Below are 13,913 nucleotides of genomic sequence, written 5' to 3' on the forward strand. Positions count from 1 at the left end.
TGGAAAGCCGAGTATTTTCTGAGGTGCGACTTGGTGGAAGAAGTTTGAGAACCACTGGACTTAGTGACTCCATCCTGGACCCACTCTGCAGGGCACAGTGCTCCCACAGCTCCTTCAGTTCTGAGAAAGTCTCTCTAGGCTGTTCAATGTCTGCTTGATTACTTTCATTTCCCGGTCCGCTGTTCTTCTCCATGTGCCCTTTGGTCTTGTGGCGTCCATCGTATGACGACAATCTGATCCCCTGCTTGATACAGTTTCTGACTCAAGATTGTTGGCAAGCCTTCAGATCTTCTAAACTTGGATTCCTTCTTTGTTTTCCAAATTTCTGCACAAAATAACAAAAGTGATCTTAGGCTGCTCCTACACGGTGTTGTTATTCCTGGGTGTCCTCCAAGACTTTGTCCAAAGCTGACCTCCTGATGATTTCTGTGGCAACCTCACATATTTTCTTCGACTACTTGCCAGCTAGCAGAAGTTGTCAACTTGTCTGATGCCACTGAGTTGTGTCTTCTACCTTTCATCGCCATCATCTTTGTCTTGTTTTCATGTATTTTTAGTCCAATTTGAATAGTTTCGATGGCAACTCTGGCTGTCTCTTCCAGCATAGGAGTTCTGGTATGTGACATCAAACAGTATCGGACCACACCGGCACTTGCGCCGTCACAGGGTCAGAAGCCAGACCACACCTATTTGATCACAAATGACCATGTCTTGCCCTGACTTCAAACTCTTAGCCATCATTGAAAGGACTACTCAAACTAATCCACTCACATTCAAATTGGGATATTTATTTAATTACATTTTTGCGAATCGATTAAAAAAATGTTCAGCCCTTTTTTAAAGATTATTTTAAATTATTATTATTATTATTATTATTACTGTTGTTTTTTTCTTTCGGGTTTCCTTTTAATAGTATTGCACATGTGTATGTCTGCTCAGTTGATTTGTACATTTAAATCAAAAAGTTGATATCTGGTTAGAGTTCCTCTACTTTCTTTTATTAGATTGATTAAAAAATATTCTGGGATTTTCCCAACTAATATTCTGGAACAAAAATACAATGTTGAAACAACATACTTATTGACTACGTTTATTCAGTGTTGGGTTCTGACGTCCATTAGACCGTTGAATTTTGGTAATTTCCCAACTAATATTCTATAACACAACTACAATGTTCAAACAACGTTTAATCAATGTTGGGTTCTGACGTTGATTTGACATTGAAGTTTGGTCATTTCCCAACCAAATACAACGTTGAAACAACATGCTTGTTAACGACGTTGAATCAATGTTGGGTTCTGACATTGATTTGACATTGAAGTTTGGTCATTTCCCAACGAATATTCTACAACACAACTACAACGTTGAAACAACATGCTTATTGACAACGTTTATTCAATGTCAGGTTTCTGATGTTGATCCGACATTGAAATTTGGTCATTTCCCAACCAAATACAACGTTGAAACAACATGCTTGTTAACGACGTTAAATCAATGTTGGGTTGTGACGTTGATTTGACATTGAAATGTGGTCATTTCTCGACCTACAACGTGGATCCAACGTTAAACATCAATGTTGTCTGAGTGGACAAACACAACTATTTTGCAAGGTTGTTTCAAAGTAACTTTTAAAGGACACGTAGGTATAATCAACGTTGTATCAACATCTTGTGCCGGCCGGGTAATAACAGTAAGAATGCACCAAAATAAAAATTCTTGGCCCCACTTCAAATGAGGAAACCAAAGCACCCAAATAAGAATTTGTATTTAATTATTATGACTACTTCTGCTTTTATGGCAATGACATTGTAGTGACTTTACTTAAATCAATAATTATCCTACAATGACTAAAACCATGATGAAAATGATTGGCCAGTGCTATTACAAAGAACAAACGCATGATTTCAGTCACCTTCATGTCTGTGAGTTTTCTTCTTATTGGTCAGTCCTTCAGTTACTTCAACATCGGGCCAACGTTTATACTGTCAAATACCGGGTGTGCCAAATAGTGACTCTTACCACAAGGCCAGGGGTGGTATCAGTTTAAAAATACTAGGTAGGTGTGATCCATGTTCTTTTGTCCGTTTTAACTCCAAGAATCGTTCCAGGACTTCAAGGGCAAAAAACAAATATTCAAAAGAAGTAGCAGATAGTGGTTTTTACTTTGGTTTAGTTTTTGTGTACTTTTGACTTGGTTTTGATCAACAATTGTATGTAGTAAAATACTTAAATGACCTACTTGAAATACTGTGTCACATTTCAAAAGTTACAGTAGTGATCCGTTTTGTACGGACTCACTCATTGATGGACAACAAAAACCCTCAAAGCTTTGCGATGTTTGGTGACGGGTGTGGGTCTGTGTGTGAGGTGCTGAGAAGACGTGGGGTTGAGAACAGTCCCAAAGGAAAAGGAGTCTGCTGACTTGAAAACTGATGGGTCTTGATGTCCAGGTGTCTTCAAGCTGTCAACAAAGGTCAATTTTGATCACCTGTGTCCTGGAGACCACAGGATCTCCTCCCCAGATCCCAGGATGACTTGAACTCAGCACAATGCCAGGTAAATATTAACAGCCGGGAGACAAACAACGCCACGAGTCAACCAAGCAGAAGAGCATGGAATCATCTGCAGCCTGGTTGCCCCAACAAGTGACATGAATCAGTGACCTGATTCCAGAAGGACGGACAAACGGCCAGAAGAGCCTTTTCCTTGCAGTCCGCCGCATTAGCCTCACACACGACAGCGCTTGTTCCTGCGGACCGTGACCCCCAAGATGCGGACTGACACACCGCTGCGCTGAGACGCCGCCCAGAGACTTGTCACATTAAACACGACCTGGCATGGAAACCACAAACACCAACTTCGAAGAGACTGAAGTCGCTTCTGGGACGTCCATTAAAGACAGTCTGGTGAACGTGTGCTGAAAACCCAGTCCATTGTGGTCCTCTTGGTGGACTTGATTCATCTCTAAAGACAGTTTGGTGAACGTGAAATATGTGCTGAGGACCTAGTCCATAGTGGTCCTCTTGGTGGACTTGATTAGTCTCTAAAGACAGATTGGTGAATGTGAGAGATGTGCTGAAGACCTAGTCCATAGTGGCCCTCTTGGTGGACTTGATTCATCTCTAAAGACAGTTTGGTGAACATGTGCTGAAGACCCAGTCCATAGTGGTCCTCTTGATGGACTTGATTAGTCTCTAAAGAAAGTTTGGTGAACGTGAGAGATTTGCTGAAGACCTAGTCCATAGTGGTCCTCTAGGTGGACTTGATTTATCTCTAAAGACTCCAAAGTGCCTTTTTTTTGGTGAGATTCACCCAAAAAGGTTTAAAAAAGGAAATAAATGTGTTTTATTTTGTACAAAAGACAATCACACTATAAGAAATCGTGTAATGCCGACACCTGGGACTACAACCTTTGAGTAGAGAACATAAAATATAAAAATAGAATTATTTATTTACAGCGGATTTATTTAAAAATAAAATAAATGAAATATGACCATTTTAATAGTGAAAATAAAGTTCAGGTTGAAGGAAGAATAGATTCACCTGAGAAATGTCCTCTTTACAGGTTCCTTTCTTTGATCTGCCGCTGCTCTCGTGTTAATAAACATCTGCAAGGTGCTGCAAGGTGTTGTTGAAAGAAAAAAAAGAGGCCATTGTGTTTTTTATCCCAGCATGTGTTTTGTAGCCTCCTAAGCATGTGTGTTGTGTGCTTGCTGCCATGCTAGAAAGATGGAGTCCAGCAGATGTTTGATCTTATTTATCTCCTCCGCACACCTCGCCTCACCTCACCTCATCCTGGGAGACTTCAACAGATGCTGCCAAACTAAGTGGAGTGTACTTGGAACATGAACACACCGACAATGTGACGCATCATCACTTTCACTTTCACTTTCAGCTCGCTGGAAAAGGAGTAGGAATAAGAAGAGCTTATTTCTTCGTACTCCTTTCCCACTTCCTTGCAGCCACAAACAAACTTCCTGTTGTCAATGTCAACACAAGTTAGTGCACACATAATACAACACAAGTTAGTGCACACATAATACAACACAATGTAGTGCACACATAATACAACACAAGTTATTGCACACATAATACAACACAAGTTAGTGCATACAACACAAGTTAGTCACACATAACACAACACAAGTTAGTGCACACATAATACAACACAAGTTAGTGCACACATAATACAACACAAGTTAGTGCAAACATAATACAACACAAGTTAGTGCACACATAATACAACACAAGTTAGTGCACACATATACAACACAACTTAGTGCACACATAATACAACACAAGTTAGTGGACACATAATACAACACAAGTTAGTGCACACATAATACAACACAAGTTAGTGCATACAACACAAGTTAGTCACACATGACACAACACAAGTTAGTGCACACATAATACAACACAAGTTAGTGCACACATATACAACACAACTTAGTGCACACATAATACAACACAAGTTAGTGCACACATAATATAACACAAGTTAGTGCACACATAATACAACACAAGTTAGTGCAAACATAATACAACAAAAGTTAGTGGAAACATAATACAACACAAGTTAGTGGAAACATAATACAACACAAGTTAGTGGAAACATAATACAACACAAGTTTGTGCAAACATAACACGCACGAAACACCTCATTAATTACTTCAATGTGTTGGAAATCATTTCAAATCAATCAAATGATGTCATTGTCATTGTCAATTAGCTCAAAATGTTTAGTAAGATGACTTTTCTGTGTACTTTGTAAACACACTACGTCCAACCATGTGCACACTACATCCAACAATGTGCACATTACATCCAACCGTGTGCACATTATACCCAACAATGTGCAAACTACATCCAACTTTGTGCACATTACATCCAACATTGTGCACATCCAAAAATGCGCACATCCAACAATGTGCACATTACATCCAACAATGTGCAAACTACATCCAACCATGTGCACATTACATCCAAAAATGTGTACACTACATTCAACCATGTGCACAGTACATCCAACAATTTGCACATTACATCCAACAATGTGCACATTACAAGCCGACCATGTGCACACTACATCCAATCATGTGCTCATCCAACAATGTGCACATTATATCCAACAATGTGCACTTACATCCAACAATGTGCACATAAAACCATTTGCAAATTAAATCCAACATTGTGCACATTACATCCAAAAATATGCACACCACATCCAACAATGTGCACATCACATCCGACCATGTGCACACTACATCCAACCATGTGCACACTACATCCAACCATGTGCACACTACATCCAACCATTTGCACATTACATCCAACAATGTGCACATTACCTCCGACCATGTGCACACTACATCCAACCATGTGCACACTACATACAACCATGTGCACACTACATACAACCATGTGCACACCACATCCAACCATGTGCACACATCATCCAACACTGCACTGCGCACACTACATCCAACCATGTGCTCATCCAACAATGTGCACATTTAATCCAACAATATGCACATTACAGCCAACAATGTACACATTACATCTGACCATGTGCACACTACATACAACCATGTGCACACTACATCCAACACTGCACTGCGCACACTACATCCAACAATGTGCTCATCCAACAATGTGCACATTATATCCAACAATGTGCACATTATAATCAACAATGTGCACACTACATCCAACAATGCGCACATCCAACAATGTGCACATTACATCCAACTATGTGCACACTACAACCAACCATGTGCACAATACATCCAACATTGCACTGTGCACACTACATCCAACCATGTGCTCATCCAATAATGTGCACATTTAATCCAACAATGTGCACACTACATCCAACAATGTGCACATCCAACAATGTGAACATAACATCCAACTATGTGCACATTACAACCGACCATGTGCACAATACATCCAACACTGCACTGCGCGCACTACAACCAACCATTTGCACATCCCACAATGTGCACATTACATCCAACAATGTGCACACTACATCCAACAATGTGCACACTACATCCAACAATGTGCACATCCAGCAATGTGCACACTACATTCAACATGTTCACACTACATCCAACAATGTGCAGATGACATCCAACAGGCGAGAAAGAAACACAATTACTCCTGTTAATAAATAATAAACAAATAATAAAAATAAAAGTATTTCCTGTTAATAAATAATAAATTATTAATAGAAATAAAACTATTTCATGTTAATCAATAATAAACAAATATTAATAAAAAAATATTTTCTATTAATCAATAATAAATAAATAATAATAATACATATATTTATTTTTGAAAAATAATAAATAGATATTAATAATACAAGTATTTCCTGTTGATAAATATTAAATCGATAATAAATATATTTCTTGTTAATAAATAATAATTACAAACTAATAATACAACTATTTCTTGTTGATAAATAAATAAATTATAATAAAACTATTTCCTGTTAATAAATAATAAAAATATTTATTGTGGGGTCAAACAAGGTTCTACTTTGTGTCTCCAGTCCACACAATAAATGTGTATCAGTGACGCTTGTATAGCTTATGTTTATAAATCATGCTCTTTACATGAAGATAATTATTTTCATAAAATCTAATTGTTATTTTAATAAACATACACATTTTCATAAATCTATTTGTTATTTGAATAGGTATAACTAGTGTTCTCATAAATATAATTGTTATTGAAATAAGTCTATGTGTTCTTTTCATCAATCTTATTGTGCAATTATTCCTTCCATCAGCCTGCTATGCAGTGGCACACCTGTCACCTGCACACACCTTCCTAGTCTCCACACATCAAGGTCATCTGCAGGCTCAGGCTGCTCAGTAAATAAGAGTCCTGGCTTCACTCATGCATGATTGACACGCGGGCCCGCCGGATGCTGCCGGATGCTGTCGGATGCTGCTTCTCCTCACACAGCCGCCACATCCATGCTAAAGAGGCTAGGAACGCAGCAGCAGAGGTTCCAAACGCTAACATGGAGGATGAAGATCATGTGCAGCCTGCAGTGAACGGAATAATAATGTGCCATCCTCCACCAATACTCTGCTTTTATTTTGAAAAACAAAAAGCCTATGAGCGTATTGCACCATGCAGACATATATATATATATATATATATATATATATATATATATATATATATATATATATCCATCCATTTTCTGCCGCTTATTCCCGTTCGGGGTCGCGGTGGCGCCTATCTCAGCTTCAATCGGGCGGAATGCGGGGTACACCCTGGACAAGTCGCCACCTCATCGCAGGGCCAACACAGATAGATATATATATATATATATATATATATACATACATATATATATATATATATGCATGTATATTCATATATATTCATATATATGTATGTATATATACATGTATATGTGTGCGTATATGTATGTATATGTGTATATGTCTGTGTATGTGTATACATACAGTATACATATGTATGTGTATACGTATGTCTATATGAATGTATATATGTATGTATATTTGTATCGCCAAACAACATGACATCCTTCTGTGCCGCCAGTCAAGTGTCCTGCAGGCCACATTCCCATGAGCAAGGCAGGGTGACCGAGATGTGAAGACGGGCAATAAAGAGCAATAAGAATAGTCTCACCTCGCACACGCACATCCGGTGCACTCGCGCAGTCCACCGACGAGAAATATGTCGCTCCTCGTCTCGTCTGGCGGGAAAAAAGAGGGGAAATGAGGGCGAATATTCAGGCGGAATCCAAGCAGGAGGACAGCGAGGATGAAGTCCAGCGGAGGAAGGAGAAGATCGAGGCGTCTTTCTCTCTTATTTCTTCTTTTCTTGCCCGCTCCTCGCACAACAAGAAGAAGAATTAGAAGAAGAAAAAAAAGAAGAAGAATATGTTTTGTTGTTACGCAGACGCCAAGTGGACGCAGGCTGGAGGAGCGCGCACTGCGTGTGCGTGTGCGTGTGCGGAGGGCGGGGGAGGATGCTGAGATGATGTGATGCACAGCAGAGAGAGAGAGAGAGAGAGAGAGAGAGAGAGAGAGGGAGAGAGAGAGAGAGAGAGGGGTAAAACCCGGAGGTGGATAAGAGTCCCGGATGTGTGGAGTGCTGGCTCCACCTGCCTGTGCATTCATCAAACTTGACTTTTCTGGCTTTGTTGGAGACTAAACTTTCACTTTGCCTAAAAACACAATCCTGATCTCATTGTGACTTTTGAAGGGAGTCGGAAGTGGCGACAAAACTGCACTGACACTAAGATGTTTTACTCACCTCCAACGATTAGCGACAATAACAACGATTTTCTCAAATTGAAAAAAAAACGATTTACAAGTTTAAAAAAAACAAGCAAAACCAAACAAGGTTATGCAAGTAAAAAAATTTGCAGTTACATAAATACAAATGTTCAATCAAAAAAACGACTCGCAAGAAAAAGAAATATGTTTTTACTTCAAAAAACATCATGCAAGTATTAAAACATTTGTTTTACTTAAAAAACATTATGCAAGTACATACACTATTTCATTTATTTAAAAAATCATTATGCAAATATGAAAACGATTTTACTTATTTAAAAAACATTATGCAAATATAAAAAAATATGTTGTTGTTTTTTTAAAAAAGCATTATGCAAATATAAAAACAATTGTATTTAATTAAAAAATGCAAATATAGACACTATTTCCTTAATTAAAATGTTATGCAAATATGAAACATATTTTCTTTATCAAAAAAACATAAAGCGTGGCGCAGTGGGAGAGTGGCCGTGCGCAACCCGAGGGCCCCTGGTTCAAATCCCACCTAGTACCAACCTCGTCACGTCCGTTGTGTCCTGAGCAAGACACTTCACCCTTGCTCCTGATGGGTGCTGGTTGGCGCCTTGCATGGTTGCTCCCTCCATCAGTGTGTGAATGTGTGTGTGAATGGGTAAATGTGGAAGTAGTGTCAAAGCGCTTTGAGTACCTTGAAGGTAGAATAGCGCTATACAAGTACAACCCATTTATCATTTATTTATCATTTAAAAACAATATGCTTTACTTAAAAAAAATCATCATGCAAATTCAAAAAAGATTGTATTTATCTAAAACAAAAATGCAAATATAGAGAGTATTTTACTTGATTAAAAAAAACATTGTGCAAGTATAAAAACAGTGTTCTGTCATGATCCGCTTCCCCGGATCATGTTTTTTTCAGTTAGTTTGACTCCCTCAGTTCTGTTTCCAGTGTTTTGGTTGCGATGGGTGCTGATCAGTTTCACCTGCCTCTGATTAGTGTTCGGGACGCTCACCTGCTCCTGGGCACTAATCAGAGAGCTACTTATTCCTGATATATATATATATATATATATATATATATATATATATATATATATATATATATATATATATATATGTATATGTATATATATATTATATATATATATATTTTATATATATATACACATATGCATATATATATACATATATATATATATATATGTGTGTATGTGTGTGTGTATATATATATGCACATATGTATATATTTATATATACATACTGTAATAATGTGTGTGTATAGGTGTGCGCGCAAAAATTATAATATAATAAATATGTGTCATATATATATATATATATATATACATACATATATATATATGTATATATATATTTGTATACAAATGTATATATATATATGTATACACGTATATACATACATATATGTATGTATGTCCATCCATCCATTTTCTACCGCTTATTCACTTTCGGGGTCGCGGGGGGCGCTGGCGCCTATCTCAGCTACAATCGGGCGGAAGGCGGGGTACACCCTGGACAAGTCGCCACCTCATCACAGGGCCAACACAGATAGACAGACAACATTCACACTCACATTCACACACTAGGGCCAATTTTAGTGTTGCCAATCAACCTATCCCCAGGTGCATGTCTTTGGAAGTGGGAGGAAGCCGGAGTACCCGGAGGGAACCCACGCATTCACGGGGAGAACATGCAAACTCCACACAGAAAGATCCCGAGCCTGGATTTGAACCCAGGACTGCAGGACCTTCGTATTGTGAGGCAGACGCACTAACCCCTCTGCCACCGTGAAGCCCATATATGTATGTATATATATATATATATACACATATACATATATGTATATATCAATCAATCAATCAATCAATCAATGTTTACTTGTATAGCCCTAAATCACTAGTGTCTCAAAGGGCTGTATATATATATACATACATACATACATACATACATACATGCATGTCCTCCTAACTTTACACATGCGCATATTGCCCGTCCCCTTAAAAGGTGTGGGGGGGTCGCACTAATATACAACGAAAACTTTAACCTTAGTCCTAACATAAATAATAAATATAAATCGTTTGAGGTGCTTACTATGAGGTCTGTCACACCGCTGCCTCTACACCTGGCTGTTATCTACCGCCCCCCAGGGCCCTATTCGGACTTTATCAATGAATTCTCAGAGTTCGTTGCTGATCTAGTGACGCACGCCGATAATATAATCATAATGGGGGACTTTAACATCCATATGAATACCCCATCGGACCCACCGTGTGTAGCCCTCCAGACTATAATTGATAGCTGTGGTCTTACACTAATAATAAATGAACCCACGCATTGCAACGGTAATACGATAGACCTAGTGCTTGTCAGGGGTATCACCGTTTCCAAAGTTACGATACTCCCGTATACCAAAGTATTGTCCGATCATTACCTTATAAAATTCGAGGTTCAGACGCATGTTCGTCAAACTAATAGTAATAATAACTGCTATAGCAGCCGCAACATTAATACGGCCACAACGACAACTCTTGCTGACCTACTGCCCTCGGTAATGGCACCATTCCCAAAGTATGTGGGCTCTATTGATAACCTCACTAACAACTTTAACGACGCCCTGCGCGAAACCATTGATAACATAGCACCGCTAAAGTTAAATAAGGGTCCAAAAAAGCGTACCCAGTGGTTTACAGAAGAAACTAGAGCTCAGAAATTATTATGTAGAAAGCTGGAACGCAAATGGCGCACGACTAAACTTGAGGTGCACCATCAAGAATGGAGTGATAGTTTAATAACTTATAAACAAACGCATGCTTACTTTAGCTAAAGCTAAATATTACTCAAATCTCATCCACCGTAATAAAAACGATCCTAAATTTTTGTTTAGTACGGTAGCATCGCTAACCCAACAAGGGATCCCTTCCAGTAGCTCCACCCATTCAGCTTAAAGACAATGCGTCCCAGCTACAACTGGGTTCTATTAACACAGACACGATTGTATATAAAATAGTTTCTCTCGTTTTGAGGAAATAACATTAAAGGAATTGTTACAACGTGTGAATGGAATAAAACAAAAAACATGTTTACTTGACCCTCTTCCTGGAAAACTGATCAAGGAGCTCTTTGTATTATTAGGTCCATAAGTGCTAAATATTATAAACTTATCACTTTCCTCGGGCACTGTTCCCCTAGCATTCAAAAAAGCGGTTATTCATCCTCTTCTTAAAAGACCTAACCTCGATCCTGACTTCATGGTAAACCACCGACCGGTGTCTCACCATCCCTTTATTTCTAAAATCCTCAAAAAAATTGTTGCGTAGCAGTTAAATTAACACTTAGCGTCTAACAATCTATGTGGAACATTTCAATCCGGTTTCAGGGCAAATCACTCTACGGAGACAGTCCTCGCAAAAATGACTAATGATCTACTGCTAACGATGGATTCTGATGCGTCATCTATGTTGCTGCTCCTTGATCTTAGCGCTGCTTTCGATACCGTCGATCATAATATTTTATTAGAACGTATCAAAACACGAATTGGTATGTCAGACTTAGCCCTGTCTTGGTTTAACTCTTATCTTACTGATAGGATGCAGTGCGTTTCCCATAACAATGTGACCTCGGACTACGTTAAGGTAACGTGTGGAGTTCCCCAGGGTTCGGTCCTTGGCCCTGCACTCTTCAGCATCTACATGTTGCCGCTAGGTGACATCATACGCAAATACGGTGTTAGCTTTCACTGTTATGCTGATGACACCCAACTCTACATGCCCCTAAAGCTGACCAACACGCCAGATTGTAGTCAGCTGGAGGCGTGTCTTAATGAAATCAAACAATGGATGTCCGCTAACTTTTTGCAACTCAGCGCCAAAAAAACGGAAATGCTGATTATCGGTCCTGCTAGACACCGACCTCTATTTAGTAATACAACTCCAACATTTGACAACCAAACAATTAAACAAGGCGACACGGTAAAGAATCTGGGTATTATCTTTGACCCAATTCTCTCCTTTGAGTCACACATTGAAAGTGTTACTAAAACGGCCTTCTTTCATCTCCGTAATATCGCTAAAATTCGCTCCATTCTGTCCACTAAAGACGCTGAGATCATTATCCATGCGTTTGTTACGTCTCGCCTCGATTACTGTAACGTATTATTTTCGGGGCTCCCCATTACTAGCATTAAAAGATTACAGTTGGTACAAAATGCGACTGCTAGACTTTTGACAAGAACAAAAAAGTTTGATCACATTACGCCTGTACTGGCTCACCTGCACTGGCTTCCTGTGCACTTAAAATGTGACTTTAAGGTTTTACTACTTACGTATAAAATACTACACGGTCTAGCTCCATCCTATCTTGCCGATTGTATTGTACCATATGTCCCGGCAAGAAATCTGTGTTCAAAGGACTCCGGCTTATTAGTGATTCCCAGAGGCCAAAAAAAGTCTGCGGGCTATAGAGCGTTTTCCGTTCGGGCTCCAGTACTCTGAAATGCCCTCCCGGTAACAGTTCGAGATGCCACCTCAGTAGAAGCATTTAAGTCTCACCTTAAAACTCATTTGTATACTCTAGCCTTTAAATAGACTCCCTTTTTAGACCAGTTGATCTGCCGTTTCTTTTCTTTTTCTCCTATGTCCCACTCTCCCTTGTGGAGGGGGTCCAGTCCGATCCGGTGGCCATGTACTGCTTGCCTGTGTATCGGCTGGGGACATCTCTGCGCTGCTGATCCGCCTCCGCTTGGGATGGTTTCCTGCTGGTTCCGCTGTGAACGGGACTCTCGCTACTGTGTTGGATCCGCTTTGAACTGGACTCTCGCGACTGTGTTGGATCCATTATGGATTGAACTTTCACAGTATCATGTTAGACCCGCTTGACATCCATTGCTTTCCTCCTCTCCAAGGTTCTCATAGTCATAATTGTCACCGACGTCCCACTGGGTGTGAGTTTTACTTGCCCTTATGTGGGCCTACCGAGGATGTCGTAGTGGTTCGTGTTGCGGTTTGTGCAGCCCTTTGAGACACTAGTGATTTAGGGCTATATAAGTAAACATTGATTGATGGATTGATTGATATAGAGGAAGCACGGTGGTTGAGGTAGTCCTGGGTTCAATCCCGGGCTCGGGGTCTTTCTGTGTGGAGTTTGCATGTCCTCCCCGTGAATGCCTGGGTTCCCTTCGGGTACTCCGGCTTCCTCCCACCTCCAAAGACATGCACTTGGGGATAGGTTGATTGGCAACACTAAATGGTCCTTAGTGTGTGAATGTGAGTGTGAATGTTGTCCGTCTTTCTGTGTTGGCCCTGCGATGAGGTGGCGACTTGTCCAGGGTGCCTATCTCAGGATTGTAGCTGAGATAGACACCAGCGCCCCCCGCGACCCCAAAGGGAATAAGCGGTAGAAAATGGATGGATGGATGTGTATATATATATATATATATATATATATATATATATATATATATATATACATATACATATATATATATATATATATATATATATATATATATATATATATATATATATATATATATATATATATATATATATATATATATATATATATGTATATATATATATATTAGGGGTA

General features: G+C 39.3%; 1 protein-coding gene across 16 annotated transcripts in view; it reads right to left on the bottom strand.

Moving 5' to 3' along the window:
* Nucleotides 1–8,028, bottom strand: part of adgrl3.1 (adhesion G protein-coupled receptor L3.1) — a 315,009-nt gene extending 306,981 nt beyond the window's left edge. For 13 of the 16 annotated variants that reach the window (XM_061905250.1, XM_061905326.1, XM_061905281.1 and 10 more), the window contains exon 1: nucleotides 7,678–8,027. The gene's annotated coding sequence lies outside the window, so the exon portion shown is untranslated. Of the gene's footprint in view, nucleotides 1–7,677 lie in introns of all 16 variants that reach the window. The other 3 variants (XM_061905309.1, XM_061905291.1, XM_061905335.1) reach the window with 2 other exon arrangements.
* Nucleotides 8,029–13,913: the final 5,885 nt, after the last annotated feature.

Source organism: Nerophis ophidion, linkage group LG01 (assembly GCF_033978795.1).
Source record: "Nerophis ophidion isolate RoL-2023_Sa linkage group LG01, RoL_Noph_v1.0, whole genome shotgun sequence".
Lineage (NCBI taxonomy): Eukaryota > Metazoa > Chordata > Actinopteri > Syngnathiformes > Syngnathidae > Nerophis > Nerophis ophidion.